At 44.2% G+C, this 18,120-nt stretch overlaps 32 non-coding genes across 32 annotated transcripts; all 32 read left to right on the top strand.

The window, feature by feature from the left end:
- Positions 1 to 2,193: 2,193 nt before the first annotated feature.
- On the top strand, positions 2,194 to 2,311 carry LOC139398134 (5S ribosomal RNA). Its single transcript, XR_011631391.1, has one exon. It is a non-coding gene; the product is annotated as a 5S ribosomal RNA (ribosomal RNA).
- A 177-nt stretch (positions 2,312 to 2,488) lies between these two features.
- Positions 2,489 to 2,607, top strand: LOC139398185 (5S ribosomal RNA). Its single transcript, XR_011631436.1, has one exon. It is a non-coding gene; the product is annotated as a 5S ribosomal RNA (ribosomal RNA).
- A 179-nt stretch (positions 2,608 to 2,786) lies between these two features.
- Positions 2,787 to 2,905, top strand: LOC139398187 (5S ribosomal RNA). The gene has a single exon (XR_011631437.1). It is a non-coding gene; the product is annotated as a 5S ribosomal RNA (ribosomal RNA).
- A 177-nt stretch (positions 2,906 to 3,082) lies between these two features.
- LOC139398050 (5S ribosomal RNA) lies at positions 3,083 to 3,201 on the top strand. Its single transcript, XR_011631311.1, has one exon. It is a non-coding gene; the product is annotated as a 5S ribosomal RNA (ribosomal RNA).
- A 260-nt stretch (positions 3,202 to 3,461) lies between these two features.
- On the top strand, positions 3,462 to 3,580 carry LOC139398051 (5S ribosomal RNA). Its single transcript, XR_011631312.1, has one exon. It is a non-coding gene; the product is annotated as a 5S ribosomal RNA (ribosomal RNA).
- A 244-nt stretch (positions 3,581 to 3,824) lies between these two features.
- On the top strand, positions 3,825 to 3,943 carry LOC139398052 (5S ribosomal RNA). The gene has a single exon (XR_011631313.1). It is a non-coding gene; the product is annotated as a 5S ribosomal RNA (ribosomal RNA).
- A 177-nt stretch (positions 3,944 to 4,120) lies between these two features.
- Positions 4,121 to 4,239, top strand: LOC139398053 (5S ribosomal RNA). Its single transcript, XR_011631314.1, has one exon. It is a non-coding gene; the product is annotated as a 5S ribosomal RNA (ribosomal RNA).
- Positions 4,240 to 4,416: 177 nt separating this feature from the next.
- Positions 4,417 to 4,535, top strand: LOC139398054 (5S ribosomal RNA). The gene has a single exon (XR_011631315.1). It is a non-coding gene; the product is annotated as a 5S ribosomal RNA (ribosomal RNA).
- A 260-nt stretch (positions 4,536 to 4,795) lies between these two features.
- Positions 4,796 to 4,914, top strand: LOC139398056 (5S ribosomal RNA). The gene has a single exon (XR_011631317.1). It is a non-coding gene; the product is annotated as a 5S ribosomal RNA (ribosomal RNA).
- A 177-nt stretch (positions 4,915 to 5,091) lies between these two features.
- On the top strand, positions 5,092 to 5,210 carry LOC139398057 (5S ribosomal RNA). Its single transcript, XR_011631318.1, has one exon. It is a non-coding gene; the product is annotated as a 5S ribosomal RNA (ribosomal RNA).
- Positions 5,211 to 5,387: 177 nt separating this feature from the next.
- LOC139398058 (5S ribosomal RNA) lies at positions 5,388 to 5,506 on the top strand. Its single transcript, XR_011631319.1, has one exon. It is a non-coding gene; the product is annotated as a 5S ribosomal RNA (ribosomal RNA).
- Positions 5,507 to 11,562: 6,056 nt separating this feature from the next.
- Positions 11,563 to 11,681, top strand: LOC139398059 (5S ribosomal RNA). The gene has a single exon (XR_011631320.1). It is a non-coding gene; the product is annotated as a 5S ribosomal RNA (ribosomal RNA).
- Positions 11,682 to 11,858: 177 nt separating this feature from the next.
- Positions 11,859 to 11,977, top strand: LOC139398061 (5S ribosomal RNA). Its single transcript, XR_011631321.1, has one exon. It is a non-coding gene; the product is annotated as a 5S ribosomal RNA (ribosomal RNA).
- A 177-nt stretch (positions 11,978 to 12,154) lies between these two features.
- LOC139398147 (5S ribosomal RNA) lies at positions 12,155 to 12,273 on the top strand. The gene has a single exon (XR_011631399.1). It is a non-coding gene; the product is annotated as a 5S ribosomal RNA (ribosomal RNA).
- A 164-nt stretch (positions 12,274 to 12,437) lies between these two features.
- Positions 12,438 to 12,556, top strand: LOC139398062 (5S ribosomal RNA). The gene has a single exon (XR_011631322.1). It is a non-coding gene; the product is annotated as a 5S ribosomal RNA (ribosomal RNA).
- A 177-nt stretch (positions 12,557 to 12,733) lies between these two features.
- LOC139398063 (5S ribosomal RNA) lies at positions 12,734 to 12,852 on the top strand. The gene has a single exon (XR_011631323.1). It is a non-coding gene; the product is annotated as a 5S ribosomal RNA (ribosomal RNA).
- Positions 12,853 to 13,029: 177 nt separating this feature from the next.
- Positions 13,030 to 13,148, top strand: LOC139398064 (5S ribosomal RNA). The gene has a single exon (XR_011631324.1). It is a non-coding gene; the product is annotated as a 5S ribosomal RNA (ribosomal RNA).
- Positions 13,149 to 13,408: 260 nt separating this feature from the next.
- Positions 13,409 to 13,527, top strand: LOC139398065 (5S ribosomal RNA). Its single transcript, XR_011631325.1, has one exon. It is a non-coding gene; the product is annotated as a 5S ribosomal RNA (ribosomal RNA).
- A 177-nt stretch (positions 13,528 to 13,704) lies between these two features.
- Positions 13,705 to 13,823, top strand: LOC139398066 (5S ribosomal RNA). Its single transcript, XR_011631326.1, has one exon. It is a non-coding gene; the product is annotated as a 5S ribosomal RNA (ribosomal RNA).
- Positions 13,824 to 14,083: 260 nt separating this feature from the next.
- On the top strand, positions 14,084 to 14,202 carry LOC139398068 (5S ribosomal RNA). The gene has a single exon (XR_011631328.1). It is a non-coding gene; the product is annotated as a 5S ribosomal RNA (ribosomal RNA).
- Positions 14,203 to 14,379: 177 nt separating this feature from the next.
- LOC139398069 (5S ribosomal RNA) lies at positions 14,380 to 14,498 on the top strand. Its single transcript, XR_011631329.1, has one exon. It is a non-coding gene; the product is annotated as a 5S ribosomal RNA (ribosomal RNA).
- A 177-nt stretch (positions 14,499 to 14,675) lies between these two features.
- Positions 14,676 to 14,794, top strand: LOC139398070 (5S ribosomal RNA). The gene has a single exon (XR_011631330.1). It is a non-coding gene; the product is annotated as a 5S ribosomal RNA (ribosomal RNA).
- Positions 14,795 to 14,971: 177 nt separating this feature from the next.
- LOC139398071 (5S ribosomal RNA) lies at positions 14,972 to 15,090 on the top strand. Its single transcript, XR_011631331.1, has one exon. It is a non-coding gene; the product is annotated as a 5S ribosomal RNA (ribosomal RNA).
- A 177-nt stretch (positions 15,091 to 15,267) lies between these two features.
- LOC139398072 (5S ribosomal RNA) lies at positions 15,268 to 15,386 on the top strand. The gene has a single exon (XR_011631332.1). It is a non-coding gene; the product is annotated as a 5S ribosomal RNA (ribosomal RNA).
- Positions 15,387 to 15,646: 260 nt separating this feature from the next.
- On the top strand, positions 15,647 to 15,765 carry LOC139398073 (5S ribosomal RNA). The gene has a single exon (XR_011631333.1). It is a non-coding gene; the product is annotated as a 5S ribosomal RNA (ribosomal RNA).
- Positions 15,766 to 15,942: 177 nt separating this feature from the next.
- LOC139398074 (5S ribosomal RNA) lies at positions 15,943 to 16,061 on the top strand. The gene has a single exon (XR_011631334.1). It is a non-coding gene; the product is annotated as a 5S ribosomal RNA (ribosomal RNA).
- Positions 16,062 to 16,320: 259 nt separating this feature from the next.
- On the top strand, positions 16,321 to 16,439 carry LOC139398075 (5S ribosomal RNA). The gene has a single exon (XR_011631335.1). It is a non-coding gene; the product is annotated as a 5S ribosomal RNA (ribosomal RNA).
- A 177-nt stretch (positions 16,440 to 16,616) lies between these two features.
- LOC139398077 (5S ribosomal RNA) lies at positions 16,617 to 16,735 on the top strand. The gene has a single exon (XR_011631336.1). It is a non-coding gene; the product is annotated as a 5S ribosomal RNA (ribosomal RNA).
- A 177-nt stretch (positions 16,736 to 16,912) lies between these two features.
- On the top strand, positions 16,913 to 17,031 carry LOC139398078 (5S ribosomal RNA). Its single transcript, XR_011631337.1, has one exon. It is a non-coding gene; the product is annotated as a 5S ribosomal RNA (ribosomal RNA).
- Positions 17,032 to 17,208: 177 nt separating this feature from the next.
- On the top strand, positions 17,209 to 17,327 carry LOC139398080 (5S ribosomal RNA). Its single transcript, XR_011631339.1, has one exon. It is a non-coding gene; the product is annotated as a 5S ribosomal RNA (ribosomal RNA).
- A 260-nt stretch (positions 17,328 to 17,587) lies between these two features.
- LOC139398081 (5S ribosomal RNA) lies at positions 17,588 to 17,706 on the top strand. Its single transcript, XR_011631340.1, has one exon. It is a non-coding gene; the product is annotated as a 5S ribosomal RNA (ribosomal RNA).
- Positions 17,707 to 17,883: 177 nt separating this feature from the next.
- Positions 17,884 to 18,002, top strand: LOC139398082 (5S ribosomal RNA). Its single transcript, XR_011631341.1, has one exon. It is a non-coding gene; the product is annotated as a 5S ribosomal RNA (ribosomal RNA).
- The last annotated feature ends 118 nt before the right edge of the window (positions 18,003 to 18,120 follow it).

The following is an 18,120-nucleotide window of genomic DNA, read 5'->3' on the forward strand; positions in this document are numbered from 1 at the left end:
AGGCATCAGGGGCTGAAGTTAATATAGAGAAGACAGAAATTATGTTTTTTGGGGATATTGATGCAAATAAGTGTGAGATTCCATTTAAGGTAGCTAAGGATTTTATGAAGGTGCTGGGAGTAAATATTGGTGTAAAGGAGAAAGAGGCAAGGGATATAACTTGGACGGGGATCCTCAATAAAATCAAGCTAACTTTGAATTTCTGGAAAAATAGAAAATTAAAGTTAAAAGGTAAAGTAATTGTTGTAAATGCTTTGGTATCATCTAAACTTGTGTATATTTTGGGAGTTCTAGACATGCCAGAGTGGGTTATAAATGAATTGAATAATGTGGTGTCTAACTTTATATGGGATGGTAAAGGTGTTAGAATTGCGCAGAAAACATTGATAGCGGACTATGATGATGGAGGTTTAAAACTTGTAGATTTTGACAGTAAAAGAAAAGCTATTAGGATAAAAACAGTAAAGAAATATTTATATGACAGTTTAGATTATGGCTGGAAACATTTTTTCAAAGTCTATTTAGATGAGATTGGTGGATGTGAAGATAATGGTTTGTTGATGGATCTTAAAAGGAAAATGTGTGAAAAGGTACCAGATTTTTATAAAGAAGTGCTAAATGCATGGGCAGAGTTGTTGCCTAATGTGTATTATGAGTGTGGGCATATTGACCTAATTATGAATCACCCTGTTTTTCTGAATGAGAAAATTAAGTACAAAGAAAAGGTGTTATATAGTGAAGTATTCATGAGTGCAGGTCTTAGACAGATAAAAGACTACACATATGAGGTAATTCCAGGTTTTTTTCCTGAAGAAGCTATTTTTGACACTATCCATGAATGGGATGTAGAGGTGGGTAGGGGAACAGTGAAGAATATGTACGAGAAGATAAAAGAAAGTATACCAAGCACATGGGTAGATTTAATAAATAGTGAAGTTGTTAGAGAAGATTTATTTGTCTTTCCTAATTTATTTATTGGTAACAGTAAGGAGAAGGCTCAGTTATCTAGTATCCCAGTGAAAAAATTCTATAAAATAATGGTAGAGAAAAATGTGAAAAGGCCAGCTGCGGAGAAAGTTTGGAAAGGAATTTTTCCAACTTTGGATGTAAAAAAGATATGGAAAACTTTAAATGTAAAATATAATAGTATGGAATGTGAAAGTAACGATTTTAAAATAAGGCATAATCGTATATATACAAAGGTGGTGTTACATCAAATCAATAGGGAAATAAAAAGAGAATGTGATCTATGTGGTGAGTTACCAGAAAATTTAATACATTTGTTTGTGGAATGTGAGGAGTTAAAATATTTATTTTGTAAGGTAAAGGGAATGATACATAGAAACTGGAAGGGTGATATCTTGAAAAAATATGTGTGGAATGAATTGGTGTTATTTGGCATGGCTGGTAAATGTGAGGGTGTTAATGTTGTTTTGTTAAATGTTGTTTTGAGTTTTGTGAGGTATGCTATTTTTTGTAGGAGGAATTTTGCTTTTTTTGAGGGGAAGAGGGTAAGGGTGTGGGATATTTTTGTAGTATTGTTTAAGAAGCATATAGATATGTTTCATTGTTATGGAAGGGAATGTTTTGATGAAGCTTTTGTGGAGGGGAGTGGGTTGATTTCAAGGGTGGATGGAGGAAGAATTACTTATCATTTTTGAAATGTATTGGTATGTTAATTTCCTTTTGGTTTTTATAGTTGTTCGGTGAGTTGATTTCAACATGCCTGTTTTGTGAGATTAGAATTTAATGTTATGTTTTTATTAGTTTTTGTTGTATTTTAGTTTTTTGAGTTCTTTGATTTGATAGGGGGTGAATTGTTCACCTGCCTATGTTAGTTGTTTTTTTGTGTATTGTACATTTTATAAAATATTGTAATTGAAACTTTTTTTATAAAAAAAAAAAAAAAAAAAAAAAAAGTACGCCTGATCTCGTCCGATCTCGGAAGCTAAGCAGGGTCGGGCCTGGTTAGTACTTGGATGGGAGACCGCCTGGGAATACCAGGTGCTGTAAGCTTTTTGTCACTGCCTTGTGGAATTTCAACTCTTTGTCCGTTTTTTCCCACAAGGCTGAAATATGTGCCCTCGCTTTGAAATAAGTAAGCAAGGTTAGTTTGTATTTCATCCAACAATCTGTGCTACAAATTATGGCTACAGTATATGCAATTTCATCCACTTTTTGAGATTGCCTTTCGCTTACGGCCACACCGGCCTGAGTACGCCTGATCTCGTCCGATCTCGGAAGCTAAGCAGGGTCGGGCCTGGTTAGTACTTGGATGGGAGACCCCTGGGAATACCAGGTGCTGTAAGCTTTTTGTCACTGCCTTGTGGAATTTCAACTCTTTGTCCGTTTTTTCCCACAAGGCTGAAATATGTGCCCTCGCTTTGAAATAAGTAAGCAAGGTTAGTTTGTATTTCATCCAACAATCTGTGCTACAAATTATGGCTACAGTATATGCAATTTCATCCACTTTTTGAGATTGCCTTTCGCTTACGGCCACACCGGCCTGAGTACGCCTGATCTCGTCCGATCTCGGAAGCTAAGCAGGGTCGGGCCTGGTTAGTACTTGGATGGGAGACCGCCTGGGAATACCAGGTGCTGTAAGCTTTTTGTCACTGCCTTGTGGAATTTCAACTCTTTGTCCGTTTTTTCCCACAAGGCTGAAATATGTGCCCTCGCTTTGAAATAAGTAAGCAAGGTTAGTTTGTATTTCATCCAACAATCTGTGCTACAAATTATGGCTACAGTATATGCAATTTCTTCCACTTTTTGAGAGATAGTTTTTCGCTTACGGCCACACCGGCCTGAGTACGCCTGATCTCGTCCGATCTCGGAAGCTAAGCAGGGTCGGGCCTGGTTAGTACTTGGATGGGAGACCGCCTGGGAATACCAGGTGCTGTAAGCTTTTTGTCACTGCCTTGTGGAATTTCAACTCTTTGTCCGTTTTTTCCCACAAGGCTGAAATATGTGCCCTCGCTTTGAAATAAGTAAGCAAGGTTAGTTTGTATTTCATCCAACAATCTGTGCTACAAATTATGGCTACAGTATATGCAATTTCATCCACTTTTTGAGATTGCCTTTCGCTTACGGCCACACCGGCCTGAGTACGCCTGATCTCGTCCGATCTCGGAAGCTAAGCAGGGTCGGGCCTGGTTAGTACTTGGATGGGAGACCGCCTGGGAATACCAGGTGCTGTAAGCTTTTTGTCACTGCCTTGTGGAATTTCAACTCTTTGTCCGTTTTTTCCCACAAGGCTGAAATATGTGCCCTCGCTTTGAAATAAGTAAGCAAGGTTAGTTTGTATTTCATCCAACAATCTGTGCTACAAATTATGGCTACAGTATATGCAATTTCTTCCACTTTTTGAGTGACACAAAGATGCTTATCTAAATGGTGAAAATGCAACAGCTGTTAATCAGGCTCACTTTGACTTTACATAGTGCACCAAGAGATAGTTTCTCGCTTACGGCCACACCGGCCTGAGTACGCCTGATCTCGTCCGATCTCGGAAGCTAAGCAGGGTCGGGCCTGGTTAGTACTTGGATGGGAGACCGCCTGGGAATACCAGGTGCTGTAAGCTTTTTGTCACTGCCTTGTGGAATTTCAACTCTTTGTCCGTTTTTTCCCACAAGGCTGAAATATGTGCCCTCGCTTTGAAATAAGTAAGCAAGGTTAGTTTGTATTTCATCCAACAATCTGTGCTACAAATTATGGCTACAGTATATGCAATTTCATCCACTTTTTGCAGTATATGCAATTTGGGAGACCGCACAAATTATGGCTACAGTATATGCAATTTCATCCACTTTTTGAGATTGCCTTTCGCTTACGGCCACACCGGCCTGAGTACGCCTGATCTCGTCCGATCTCGGAAGCTAAGCAGGGTCGGGCCTGGTTAGTACTTGGATGGGAGACCGCCTGGGAATACCAGGTGCTGTAAGCTTTTTGTCACTGCCTTGTGGAATTTCAACTCTTTGTCCGTTTTTTCCCACAAGGCTGAAATATGTGCCCTCGCTTTGAAATAAGTAAGCAAGGTTAGTTTGTATTTCATCCAACAATCTGTGCTACAAATTATGGCTACAGTATATGCAATTTCATCCACTTTTTGAGATTGCCTTTCGCTTACGGCCACACCGGCCTGAGTACGCCTGATCTCGTCCGATCTCGGAAGCTAAGCAGGGTCGGGCCTGGTTAGTACTTGGATGGGAGACCGCCTGGGAATACCAGGTGCTGTAAGCTTTTTGTCACTGCCTTGTGGAATTTCAACTCTTTGTCCGTTTTTTCCCACAAGGCTGAAATATGTGCCCTCGCTTTGAAATAAGTAAGCAAGGTTAGTTTGTATTTCATCCAACAATCTGTACCACAAATTATGGCTACAGTATATGCAATTTCATCCACTTTTTGAGATTGCCTTTCGCTTACGGCCACACCGGCCTGAGTACGCCTGATCTCGTCCGATCTCGGAAGCTAAGCAGGGTCGGGCCTGGTTAGTACTTGGATGGGAGACCGCCTGGGAATACCAGGTGCTGTAAGCTTTTTGTCACTGCCTTGTGGAATTTCAACTCTTTGTCCGTTTTTTCCCACAAGGCTGAAATATGTGCCCTCGCTTTGAAATAAGTAAGCAAGGTTAGTTTGTATTTCATCCAACAATCTGTGCTACAAATTATGGCTACAGTATATGCAATTTCTTCCACTTTTTGAGTGACACAAAGATGCTTATCTAAATGGTGAAAATGCAACAGCTGTTAATCAGGCTCACTTTGACTTTACATAGTGCACCAAGAGATAGTTTCTCGCTTACGGCCACACCGGCCTGAGTACGCCTGATCTCGTCCGATCTCGGAAGCTAAGCAGGGTCGGGCCTGGTTAGTACTTGGATGGGAGACCGCCTGGGAATACCAGGTGCTGTAAGCTTTTTGTCACTGCCTTGTGGAATTTCAACTCTTTGTCCGTTTTTTCCCACAAGGCTGAAATATGTGCCCTCGCTTTGAAATAAGTAAGCAAGGTTAGTTTGTATTTCATCCAACAATCTGTGCTACAAATTATGGCTACAGTATATGCAATTTCATCCACTTTTTGAGATTGCCTTTCGCTTACGGCCACACCGGCCTGAGTACGCCTGATCTCGTCCGATCTCGGAAGCTAAGCAGGGTCGGGCCTGGTTAGTACTTGGATGGGAGACCGCCTGGGAATACCAGGTGCTGTAAGCTTTTTGTCACTGCCTTGTGGAATTTCAACTCTTTGTCCGTTTTTTCCCACAAGGCTGAAATATGTGCCCTCGCTTTGAAATAAGTAAGCAAGGTTAGTTTGTATTTCATCCAACAATCTGTGCTACAAATTATGGCTACAGTATATGCAATTTCATCCACTTTTTGAGATTACCTTTCGCTTACGGCCACACCGGCCTGAGTACGCCTGATCTCGTCCGATCTCGGAAGCTAAGCAGGGTCGGGCCTGGTTAGTACTTGGATGGGAGACCGCCTGGGAATACCAGGTGCTGTAAGCTTTTTGTCACTGCCTTGTGGAATTTCAACTCTTTGTCCGTTTTTTCCCACAAGGCTGAAATATGTGCCCTCGCTTTGAAATAAGTAAGCAAGGTTAGTTTGTATTTCATCCAACAATCTGTGCTACAAATTATGGCTACAGTATATGCAATTTCTTCCACTTTTTGAGTGACACAAAGATGCTTATCTAAATGGTGAAAATGCAACAGCTGTTAATCAGGCTCACTTTGACTTTACATAGTGCACCAAGAGATAGTTTCTCGCTTACGGCCACACCGGCCTGAGTACGCAACTGTTGATTGACGCAGGTGTGAGTGATTGCGCTGAGACTGAGTGTTTGCTCTAGAGAGTTTGTGTTGGAGTTTTGAGCTTTTTGAAGTACAATTTCTTTTTGTAAATTGATTAAGTTAGATTTATAGTTTGGGGTTGTTCCCCGGCAGCATATTGCTGTTTGGGGGACTTTCCTCCTGTCGTTATTCGGATGGATACAATGGCTTTGACCAACGCTGGAAAAAAGACTACGAACAAAGGAAACATGGATAATGGCGCTGCAGCAAGACAGGCGCAAAAATATGAAAAGAATTTAACAGTGGCTGTGGAAATTATGGGAGAAGAGAAGATTACAATGATGGAGGTATTGAGAGGGATTAAAGAAGTTTGTGGACTGGTCTGCGGCTGTCGGGTCAAAGATGAAAAGCGATTTGAAGTGACGCTGTCAAGTGCGAGAGGGAAAGAAAAACTGATGGATGGATTTAAAATCCGGAGCTGTCGAATCATGGCAAAGGATCTATCGCTGGATGAGATGGTTGTATCCTTCTTAAACCTCCCAGTATATATTACAGACGAGGACATCACAGAGCGGCTAAGAGCATGGGGTGTGTCTGCTATATCGCCGGTGAAAAGGCGCTACTGGCCGGGGACGGACATTGCTGATGGGACGCGCTTCTGTAAAGTTAGGTTCACAGACACTGTGCGCTCGTTGCCATATTCTGCCAAATTTGAAACGTTGGAAGGGGCTGAGTACTTCAGAGTAATACACGATCGGCAGGTCAAGGTCTGTAGGCTGTGTATCCAGCCAGGGCACGTGCTACGAGAGTGCCCTGATTTCGCATGTCATAAGTGTGGTGAGCAGGGGCATTACGCACGAGAGTGCAATGGGAGGAGAGAGCGAGGTTGTGTTGGATGCGGGAGGGGTGTAGCGCAGTGCTCCTGTCCCCATGGGGAAGGTGCTCAGGACTGGGCATCACAGGATTTCAGCGCAAATAGTGTCGTGGAGGAGAACGAGGTGGAGGAAGCTGGGGAGGAAATTGGCATGAGTGAGCAACCCCAGGGAGAGAAGGAGGACGAAGAACAGAGGCAGCCAGAGGAGGAAGTGGAGACGGAGCCTTGTACTGAAGGAAGGGAGGCACCCAAGGATGGAGGGATAAGCTCAAGCCTAGACGATGTAGAGTTGGAGGGCGATCCTCGTGGAGAGGGGGGCTCCTCTAGGGAGGTGGATAATGCAAGGGATGACTCTCGCAAACGTAAAGAGTCTGAAGAAGAGCTGTCGGAGGAAGATTTGGAGTACATAAAATCAATGCGTTGGGATAGTAAAAGGAACATGATAACCAAGAAGAAAAAGAAGAAAAAAGATCAATCATGATGGACTGGATTCATCCCCTCTTTATAGTCATAATGGTGAGAGTTGTATCTATTAACACCAATGGACTTCGTAGCAAAGAAAAGCTAGAGCTGGTGTTGGAAGCCTTCTCTGCGGATATATTATGTCTTCAGGAGACCCATTGGACTGAGCCGTATATGGATAATGTAAGGCAGAGATGGAATGGACTAATGTACGTGAGTAATGGTACTGTGCGGGCATGTGGGGTAGCTATTTTGGTAAAACATGACGTTGTGTCTAACTTAAATTTGTTATGTGCTGACACTGTGGGTCGAATGGTGGGAGTGGGTTTCACTTATCAAGATATGGAGTACTCGTTGTACAATGTCTATGCTCCTAATAATGAAATTGAGAGGAGGGTTATGTTTATGTCTATGGGAGGATTATGTGGGAAAAACTGTTTGCTTGTTGGGGATTTTAATGTATGGATGGATAGGCTAGATGCCTCAAGTAGCGCACATTTTAGCTCTGACTCATCTCGGGGAGCGCTATTAAGGCTAATGAGGGATGAGGATTGGGTGGATATATGGAGGGAGAGGAATCCAGATAAGCGGGTGTTCTCTCGAAGACAAGTGGTGAGGGGTGAGCTCAAGCAGTCACGTATAGATTTGTGTCTCACTCATAGAGAGGTTGCGCACTTGGTTGTGGGGGTAAAGTATTCACACACATTTTTTAGTGACCATGATGCTCTGCTTTTCAGGCTGGGTGCATCAGGGGAGGGGAGGGGGGGTGGTTTGTGGTGTCTTAATGCCAGTATGCTGAAGGATGAGGTGTTTAGGGCAGCAGTGAAAGAGTGTGTGAATGACGCCGTGTCAGATCCTTTATTTGAGTCGGATGTGAGTGTGTGGTGGGAAGGATTAAAAGGGGAGTTCAAGCGGCTGGCAATATCTAGTGCAAGACGGGCAAATGTGACAAGGAGGAGGGAGGAGGGGATTCTTAAATCTCGCCTGTTATTGGAGTTAGAAAAGGTAGAAAACTGCCCAGGCTATGATGTGACAGAGTACCTGAGGGTGAGGGAGGAGTTGAGGGTCGTAGAGAGGCACAGGTGCATGGGGGCAGTGGTGAGGAGTAGAGCACAGTATGTGGTGGAGGGGGAGAGAAATACTGCTTTTTTCCTGGGGTTAGAAAGGAGGAAGCAGGAAAGGAGTTTTCTAACTGAGCTGATAAATGAGAGGGGGGAGAGGGTGACAGATCTGGAAGGAATTTTGAATACAGTGCATTCTTTTTATAAGGGCTTATTTACGTCGGGTGGGGTAGATGAAGTGTGTATGAGAAGAGTGCTAGACGCAGTAGAGGCTAGGGTGTCGACTGAGGATGTAGAGATGTGTGATGCTGATTTTACATTGGCAGAGGTTAAAGCTGCCATATTGGGCCTGAACTTGAATAAGAGCCCGGGTTCAGATGGTCTTACTGCAGAGTTTTACCGTGAGTTTAGTGACATACTGGCCCCACTAATGCTGCGTGTGTATGTGTGTATGGAGGAGAAGAGGGTAGTCCCTGAATCTTTAGCTATGGGTGTGTTGACTGTGTTATACAAAGGGAAGGGGAGCAGACTGAAATTAGAGAACTACAGACCAATAACCCTTTTGAACTCCGACAATAAGGTGCTTGCGAAGATAATGGCTAATAGGTTGAATAAGGTGATGGGAAGCATCATAGCACCTACTCAGGCCTATGGAGTTCCGGGGCGGGATGTAGTGGACACCCTCTGCACTATCCGGGATGTGGTGAAGCAGATGGGGGAGGTGGGTGGGGCGGTGCTCTGTCTAGATCTGAATAAAGCCTTTGATCGGGTGGAGCATCGGTTCCTGTTAGAGGCCTTGGAAAGATTTGGGTTCGGGCCTCGTCTTAAAGGATGGGTGAAGCTTTTGTATGGGTCAGCGTGCAGTGTCGTGAAATGTAATGGTGTGCTGACTGATCCTTTTCCCCTGGGCAGGTCTGTTAGGCAGGGTTGTCCATTGTCTGCACTACTATACAGCGTCTCAGTAGAGCCTTTAGCGGCGTTTGTAAAGCGGAATGGAGGAGTGCATGGAGTGGACCTCCCGGGGGGAGGCGTCAGTGTACTGCATCATTATGCTGATGACACCACCTGTACTTTGCGGGATGGAGAGAGTGTGAATTGTCTGATGAAGTGTTTTGATGTGTATGGGAGAGCTTCTGGGGCTAAGGTGAATGTAGAAAAGTCTCAAATGTTATGTGCTGATGATACTGTTATGTCTACATGTAACATTCCTTTTAAGACTGTTAAGGGGCATGTGAGAATTTTGGGTGTGAATATTGGGGTAGATGAGCGGGAGGCGAGGGACTTAACTTGGACAGGGGTGATTAATAAAATAAAGACGACTCTGAATTACTGGAAACAAAGGAAATTAAAATTGAGGGGGAAAGTGGTTGTGGTGAATGCATTGTTAATGTCAAAATGTGTGTATACCTTAGGGGTTATGGACATGCCTGTATGGGCTCTGAAGGGAATTAATAATTTAATGTCTGATTTCCTGTGGGGTGGGAAGGGGGTGAAGATTGCTCATGATGTAATGATAGCAGATTATGATAGGGGTGGTTTGAGATTAATAGATCTGGAGGTGAAGTTAAAAGCCATGAGGGTGAAGAGAGTACAACGGTTTTTGTATGGGGAGGAGGGTCAGGGGTGGAAGGAGTTTTTCAGGCATTGGTTGCATAGGAGTGGAGGTTGTGGAGATTATGGGTTGTTAATGTGTTTCAAGCCCAGCATGTATGCAGAGGTGCCTGAGTTTTATCAGGAGGTGTTCAGGGCCTGGGCGGAGTTCTTACCGCAAGTAAGTTATGAGTGTGACTCTATTGGGGTGATTTTGAATATACCAGTTTTTCTGAACCCAATGCTGAAATCAGAGGGAAAGATGCTGGAGAGTAAGGTAATAATGAAGGCGGGTATGATAAGACTGAGGGACTTTAGGTATGAGGTGGTGCCAGGGTTCCTGCCTGAGCAGGCGATCGTAGATACTGTCTGGGGGGTAGATGAGGATGTCAGGAAAGGGATGGTGTTGAGAATGTATGATAGGATAAAGGAGTGTGTTCCAGGGGAGTGGGTGAGGCTGTTGGACAATCATTTGAGTAATGGAGTCTTAGAGACCTTGCCTGTGTTGCAGGTGAAATGTGGGGAGAAAATGCAAGCCTTATCCTCTACCCAGGTGAGGGCCGTATACTGGGCGCTTATTACCAGGAAGGTCAGGGCGCCTGCATCGGAGAAAGTGTGGAGGCAAGTTTTTCCAGGGATGGAAGTTGAGAGGTTGTGGGAAAACATGGTAGTGAGGCTCAATAGTATTGAATGTACCCATTTTGATTTTATGTTGAGGCACAACCGTGTTTTTACCAAGGTGGTGTTACATCAGGTAGACAGGTCAGTGTCTCGTGTGTGTGATGTATGCACAGATAAAGATGAAAATCTGATGCACATGATGTTTGAATGTGTTGATGTAGCTGGGTTCCATGTGAGGTTGAGGGACATGTTAGAAAGGTACTGGGGAGAAGAGTTAATGGGTGGGGTTGATTGGAGGTGTTTGGTATTGTTTGGAGTGGGTCAGCATGTGAAGGGGGGGAATATTGTATTATTGAATTTTTTGCTGTCACATGCAAGGTATGCAGTATATATAAGGAGGAACTTGGCAAGGTTTGAGGAAAAGAGGGTGACAGTGTGGAAGGTGTTTGAAGGCTTGGTAAGGAAGGATGTAGGATTGATGTATAGGTCTAAGCAGGAGGATTTTGAGAGGGTGTTTATGAAGGATTGTGGATTTATTGCTGTGGGGGAGGATGGTGGATTGGTGTATGGGTTTTGATGTGTAACATTTTGGAGATTTCAGTACAAATTTGAAAGAATTGTTTTGAGAATGTCTTAGTTTCTACTTGATAAGGAGGTGCTTTGAACACTCTCTATTCTTGTGGAATGTGGTTTAGCAAAGTATTGTATGCAATGGTAGTATAATTTGAGTTTTGGTATTTGAATTTCTCTATTTTTGATTTGATAGGGGGTGAATTGTTTGCCTGCCAATGTCAAGTATTGTGTTGATTAAAATGGTTTGTGTAGATAAAATTTGTATATCATGTAAAATAAGAATTTTTATAATAAAAAAAAAAAAAAAAAAAAAAAAGTACGCCTGATCTCGTCCGATCTCGGAAGCTAAGCAGGGTCGGGCCTGGTTAGTACTTGGATGGGAGACCGCCTGGGAATACCAGGTGCTGTAAGCTTTTTGTCACTGCCTTGTGGAATTTCAACTCTTTGTCCGTTTTTTCCCACAAGGCTGAAATATGTGCCCTCGCTTTGAAATAAGTAAGCAAGGTTAGTTTGTATTTCATCCAACAATCTGTGCTACAAATTATGGCTACAGTATATGCAATTTCATCCACTTTTTGAGATTGCCTTTCGCTTACGGCCACACCGGCCTGAGTACGCCTGATCTCGTCCGATCTCGGAAGCTAAGCAGGGTCGGGCCTGGTTAGTACTTGGATGGGAGACCGCCTGGGAATACCAGGTGCTGTAAGCTTTTTGTCACTGCCTTGTGGAATTTCAACTCTTTGTCCGTTTTTTCCCACAAGGCTGAAATATGTGCCCTCGCTTTGAAATAAGTAAGCAAGGTTAGTTTGTATTTCATCCAACAATCTGTACCACAAATTATGGCTACAGTATATGCAATTTCATCCACTTTTTGAGATTGCCTTTCGCTTACGGCCACACCGGCCTGAGTACGCCTGATCTCGTCCGATCTCGGAAGCTAAGCAGGGTCGGGCCTGGTTAGTACTTGGATGGGAGACCGCCTGGGAATACCAGGTGCTGTAAGCTTTTTGTCACTGCCTTGTGGAATTTCAACTCTTTGTCCGTTTTTTCCCACAAGGCTGAAATATGTGCCCTCGCTTTGAAATAAGTAAGCAAGGTTAGTTTGTATTTCATCCAACAATCTGTGCCACAAATTATGGCTACAGTATATGCAATTTCATCCACTTTTTGAGATTGCCTTTCGCTTACGGCCACACCGGCCTGAGTACGCCTGATCTCGTCCGATCTCGGAAGCTAAGCAGGGTCGGGCCTGGTTAGTACTTGGATGGGAGACCGCCTGGGAATACCAGGTGCTGTAAGCCTTGTGGAATTTCAACTCTTTGTCCGTTTTTTCCCACAAGGCTGAAATATGTGCCCTCGCTTTGAAATAAGTAAGCAAGGTTAGTTTGTATTTCATCCAACAATCTGTGCTACAAATTATGGCTACAGTATATGCAATTTCATCCACTTTTTGAGATTGCCTTTCGCTTACGGCCACACCGGCCTGAGTACGCCTGATCTCGTCCGATCTCGGAAGCTAAGCAGGGTCGGGCCTGGTTAGTACTTGGATGGGAGACCGCCTGGGAATACCAGGTGCTGTAAGCTTTTTGTCACTGCCTTGTGGAATTTCAACTCTTTGTCCGTTTTTTCCCACAAGGCTGAAATATGTGCCCTCGCTTTGAAATAAGTAAGCAAGGTTAGTTTGTATTTCATCCAACAATCTGTGCTACAAATTATGGCTACAGTATATGCAATTTCATCCACTTTTTGAGATTGCCTTTCGCTTACGGCCACACCGGCCTGAGTACGCCTGATCTCGTCCGATCTCGGAAGCTAAGCAGGGTCGGGCCTGGTTAGTACTTGGATGGGAGACCGCCTGGGAATACCAGGTGCTGTAAGCTTTTTGTCACTGCCTTGTGGAATTTCAACTCTTTGTCCGTTTTTTCCCACAAGGCTGAAATATGTGCCCTCGCTTTGAAATAAGTAAGCAAGGTTAGTTTGTATTTCATCCAACAATCTGTACCACAAATTATGGCTACAGTATATGCAATTTCATCCACTTTTTGAGATTGCCTTTCGCTTACGGCCACACCGGCCTGAGTACGCCTGATCTCGTCCGATCTCGGAAGCTAAGCAGGGTCGGGCCTGGTTAGTACTTGGATGGGAGACCGCCTGGGAATACCAGGTGCTGTAAGCTTTTTGTCACTGCCTTGTGGAATTTCAACTCTTTGTCCGTTTTTTCCCACAAGGCTGAAATATGTGCCCTCGCTTTGAAATAAGTAAGCAAGGTTAGTTTGTATTTCATCCAACAATCTGTGCTACAAATTATGGCTACAGTATATGCAATTTCTTCCACTTTTTGAGTGACACAAAGATGCTTATCTAAATGGTGAAAATGCAACAGCTGTTAATCAGGCTCACTTTGACTTTACATAGTGCACCAAGAGATAGTTTCTCGCTTACGGCCACACCGGCCTGAGTACGCCTGATCTCGTCCGATCTCGGAAGCTAAGCAGGGTCGGGCCTGGTTAGTACTTGGATGGGAGACCGCCTGGGAATACCAGGTGCTGTAAGCTTTTTGTCACTGCCTTGTGGAATTTCAACTCTTTGTCCGTTTTTTCCCACAAGGCTGAAATATGTGCCCTCGCTTTGAAATAAGTAAGCAAGGTTAGTTTGTATTTCATCCAACAATCTGTACCACAAATTATGGCTACAGTATATGCAATTTCATCCACTTTTTGAGATTGCCTTTCGCTTACGGCCACACCGGCCTGAGTACGCCTGATCTCGTCCGATCTCGGAAGCTAAGCAGGGTCGGGCCTGGTTAGTACTTGGATGGGAGACCGCCTGGGAATACCAGGTGCTGTAAGCTTTTTGTCACTGCCTTGTGGAATTTCAACTCTTTGTCCGTTTTTTCCCACAAGGCTGAAATATGTGCCCTCGCTTTGAAATAAGTAAGCAAGGTTAGTTTGTATTTCATCCAACAATCTGTGCTACAAATTATGGCTACAGTATATGCAATTTCTTCCACTTTTTGAGTGACACAAAGATGCTTATCTAAATGGTGAAAATGCAACAGCTGTTAATCAGGCTCACTTTGACTTTACATAGTGCACCAAGAGATAGTTTCTCGCTTACGGCCACACCGGCCTGAGTACGCCTGATCTCGTCCGATCTCGGAAGCTAAGCAGGGTCGGGCCTGGTTAGTACTTGGATGGGAGACCGCCTGGGAATACCAGGTGCTGTAAGCTTTTTGTCACTGCCTTGTGGAATTTCAACTCTTTGTCCGTTTTTTCCCACAAGGCTGAAATATGTGCCCTCGCTTTGAAATAAGTAAGCAAGGTTAGTTTGTATTTCATCCAACAATCTGTGCTACAAATTATGGCTACAGTATATGCAATTTCATCCACTTTTTGAGATTGCCTTTCGCTTACGGCCACACCGGCCTGAGTACGCCTGATCTCGTCCGATCTCGGAAGCTAAGCAGGGTCGGGCCTGGTTAGTACTTGGATGGGAGACCGCCTGGGAATACCAGGTGCTGTAAGCTTTTTGTCACTGCCTTGTGGAATTTCAACTCTTTGTCCGTTTTTTCCCACAAGGCTGAAATATGTGCCCTCGCTTTGAAATAAGTAAGCAAGGTTAGTTTGTATTTCATCCAACAATCTGTGCTACAAATTATGGCTACAGTATATGCAATTTCATCCACTTTTTGAGATTGCCTTTCGCTTACGGCCACACCGGCCTGAGTACGCCTGATCTCGTCCGATCTCGGAAGCTAAGCAGGGTCGGGCCTGGTTAGTACTTGGATGGGAGACCGCCTGGGAATACCAGGTGCTGTAAGCTTTTTGTCACTGCCTTGTGGAATTTCAACTCTTTGTCCGTTTTTTCCCACAAGGCTGAAATATGTGCCCTCGCTTTGAAATAAGTAAGCAAGGTTAGTTTGTATTTCATCCAACAATCTGTGCTACAAATTATGGCTACAGTATATGCAATTTCATCCACTTTTTGAGATTGCCTTTCGCTTACGGCCACACCGGCCTGAGTACGCCTGATCTCGTCCGATCTCGGAAGCTAAGCAGGGTCGGGCCTGGTTAGTACTTGGATGGGAGACCGCCTGGGAATACCAGGTGCTGTAAGCTTTTTGTCACTGCCTTGTGGAATTTCAACTCTTTGTCCGTTTTTTCCCACAAGGCTGAAATATGTGCCCTCGCTTTGAAATAAGTAAGCAAGGTTAGTTTGTATTTCATCCAACAATCTGTGCTACAAATTATGGCTACAGTATATGCAATTTCATCCACTTTTTGAGATTGCCTTTCGCTTACGGCCACACCGGCCTGAGTACGCCTGATCTCGTCCGATCTCGGAAGCTAAGCAGGGTCGGGCCTGGTTAGTACTTGGATGGGAGACCGCCTGGGAATACCAGGTGCTGTAAGCTTTTTGTCACTGCCTTGTGGAATTTCAACTCTTTGTCCGTTTTTTCCCACAAGGCTGAAATATGTGCCCTCGCTTTGAAATAAGTAAGCAAGGTTAGTTTGTATTTCATCCAACAATCTGTGCTACAAATTATGGCTACAGTATATGCAATTTCTTCCACTTTTTGAGTGACACAAAGATGCTTATCTAAATGGTGAAAATGCAACAGCTGTTAATCAGGCTCACTTTGACTTTACATAGTGCACCAAGAGATAGTTTCTCGCTTACGGCCACACCGGCCTGAGTACGCCTGATCTCGTCCGATCTCGGAAGCTAAGCAGGGTCGGGCCTGGTTAGTACTTGGATGGGAGACCGCCTGGGAATACCAGGTGCTGTAAGCTTTTTGTCACTGCCTTGTGGAATTTCAACTCTTTGTCCGTTTTTTCCCACAAGGCTGAAATATGTGCCCTCGCTTTGAAATAAGTAAGCAAGGTTAGTTTGTATTTCATCCAACAATCTGTACCACAAATTATGGCTACAGTATATGCAATTTCATCCACTTTTTGAGATTGCCTTTCGCTTACGGCCACACCGGCCTGAGTACGCCTGATCTCGTCCGATCTCGGAAGCTAAGCAGGGTCGGGCCTGGTTAGTACTTGGATGGGAGACCGCCTGGGAATACCAGGTGCTGTAAGCTTTTTGTCACTGCCTTGTGGAATTTCAACTCTTTGTCCGTTTTTTCCCACAAGGCTGAAATATGTGCCCTCGCTTTGAAATAAGTAAGCAAGGTTAGTTTGTATTTCATCCAACAATCTGTGCTACAAATTATGGCTACAGTATATGCAATTTCTTCCACTTTTTGAGTGACACAAAGATGCTTATCTAAATGGTGAAATGCAACAGCTGTTAATCAGGCTCACTTTGACTTTACATAGTGCACCAAGAGATAGTTTCTCGCTTACGGCCACACCGGCCTGAGTACGCCTGATCTCGTCCGATCTCGGAAGCTAAGCAGGGTCGGGCCTGGTTAGTACTTGGATGGGAGACCGCCTGGGAATACCAGGTGCTGTAAGCTTTTTGTCACTGCCTTGTGGAATTTCAACTCTTTGTCCGTTTTTTCCCACAAGGCTGAAATATGTGCCCTCGCTTTGAAATAAGTAAGCAAGGTTAGTTTGTATTTCATCCAACAATCTGTGCTACAAATTATGGCTACAGTATATGCAATTTCATCCACTTTTTGAGATTGCCTTTCGCTTACGGCCACACCGGCCTGAGTACGCCTGATCTCGTCCGATCTCGGAAGCTAAGCAGGGTCGGGCCTGGTTAGTACTTGGATGGGAGACCGCCTGGGAATACCAGGTGCTGTAAGCTTTTTGTCACTGCCTTGTGGAATTTCAACTCTTTGTCCGTTTTTTCCCACAAGGCTGAAATATGTGCCCTCGCTTTGAAATAAGTAAGCAAGGTTAGTTTGTATTTCATCCAACAATCTGTGCTACAAATTATGGCTACAGTATATGCAATTTCATCCACTTTTTGAGATTGCCTTTCGCTTACGGCCACACCGGCCTGAGTACGCCTGATCTCGTCCGATCTCGGAAGCTAAGCAGGGTCGGGCCTGGTTAGTACTTGGATGGGAGACCGCCTGGGAATACCAGGTGCTGTAAGCTTTTTGTCACTGCCTTGTGGAATTTCAACTCTTTGTCCGTTTTTTCCCACAAGGCTGAAATATGTGCCCTCGCTTTGAAATAAGTAAGCAAGGTTAGTTTGTATTTCATCCAACAATCTGTGCTACAAATTATGGCTACAGTATATGCAATTTCATCCACTTTTTGAGATTGCCTTTCGCTTACGGCCACACCGGCCTGAGTACGCCTGATCTCGTCCGATCTCGGAAGCTAAGCAGGGTCGGGCCTGGTTAGTACTTGGATGGGAGACCGCCTGGGAATACCAGGTGCTGTAAGCTTTTTGTCACTGCCTTGTGGAATTTCAACTCTTTGTCCGTTTTTTCCCACAAGGCTGAAATATGTGCCCTCGCTTTGAAATAAGTAAGCAAGGTTAGTTTGTATTTCATCCAACAATCTGTGCTACAAATTATGGCTACAGTATATGCAATTTCTTCCACTTTTTGAGTGACACAAAGATGCTTATCTAAATGGTGAAAATGCAACAGCTGTTAATCAGGCTCACTTTGACTTTACATAGTGCACCAAGAGATAGTTTCTCGCTTACGGCCACACCGGCCTGAGTACGCCTGATCTCGTCCGATCTCGGAAGCTAAGCAGGGTCGGGCCTGGTTAGTACTTGGATGGGAGACCGCCTGGGAATACCAGGTGCTGTAAGCTTTTTGTCACTGCCTTGTGGAATTTCAACTCTTTGTCCGTTTTTTCCCACAAGGCTGAAATATGTGCCCTCGCTTTGAAATAAGTAAGCAAGGTTAGTTTGTATTTCATCCAACAATCTGTACCACAAATTATGGCTACAGTATATGCAATTTCATCCACTTTTTGAGATTGCCTTTCGCTTACGGCCACACCGGCCTGAGTACGCCTGATCTCGTCCGATCTCGGAAGCTAAGCAGGGTCGGGCCTGGTTAGTACTTGGATGGGAGACCGCCTGGGAATACCAGGTGCTGTAAGCTTTTTGTCACTGCCTTGTGGAATTTCAACTCTTTGTCCGTTTTTTCCCACAAGGCTGAAATATGTGCCCTCGCTTTGAAATAAGTAAGCAAGGTTAGTTTGTATTTCATCCAACAATCT

The sequence above is a fragment of the Oncorhynchus clarkii genome, unplaced genomic scaffold (assembly GCF_045791955.1).
Source record: "Oncorhynchus clarkii lewisi isolate Uvic-CL-2024 unplaced genomic scaffold, UVic_Ocla_1.0 unplaced_contig_1123_pilon_pilon, whole genome shotgun sequence".
NCBI classification, from domain to species: Eukaryota; Metazoa; Chordata; class Actinopteri; order Salmoniformes; family Salmonidae; genus Oncorhynchus; species Oncorhynchus clarkii.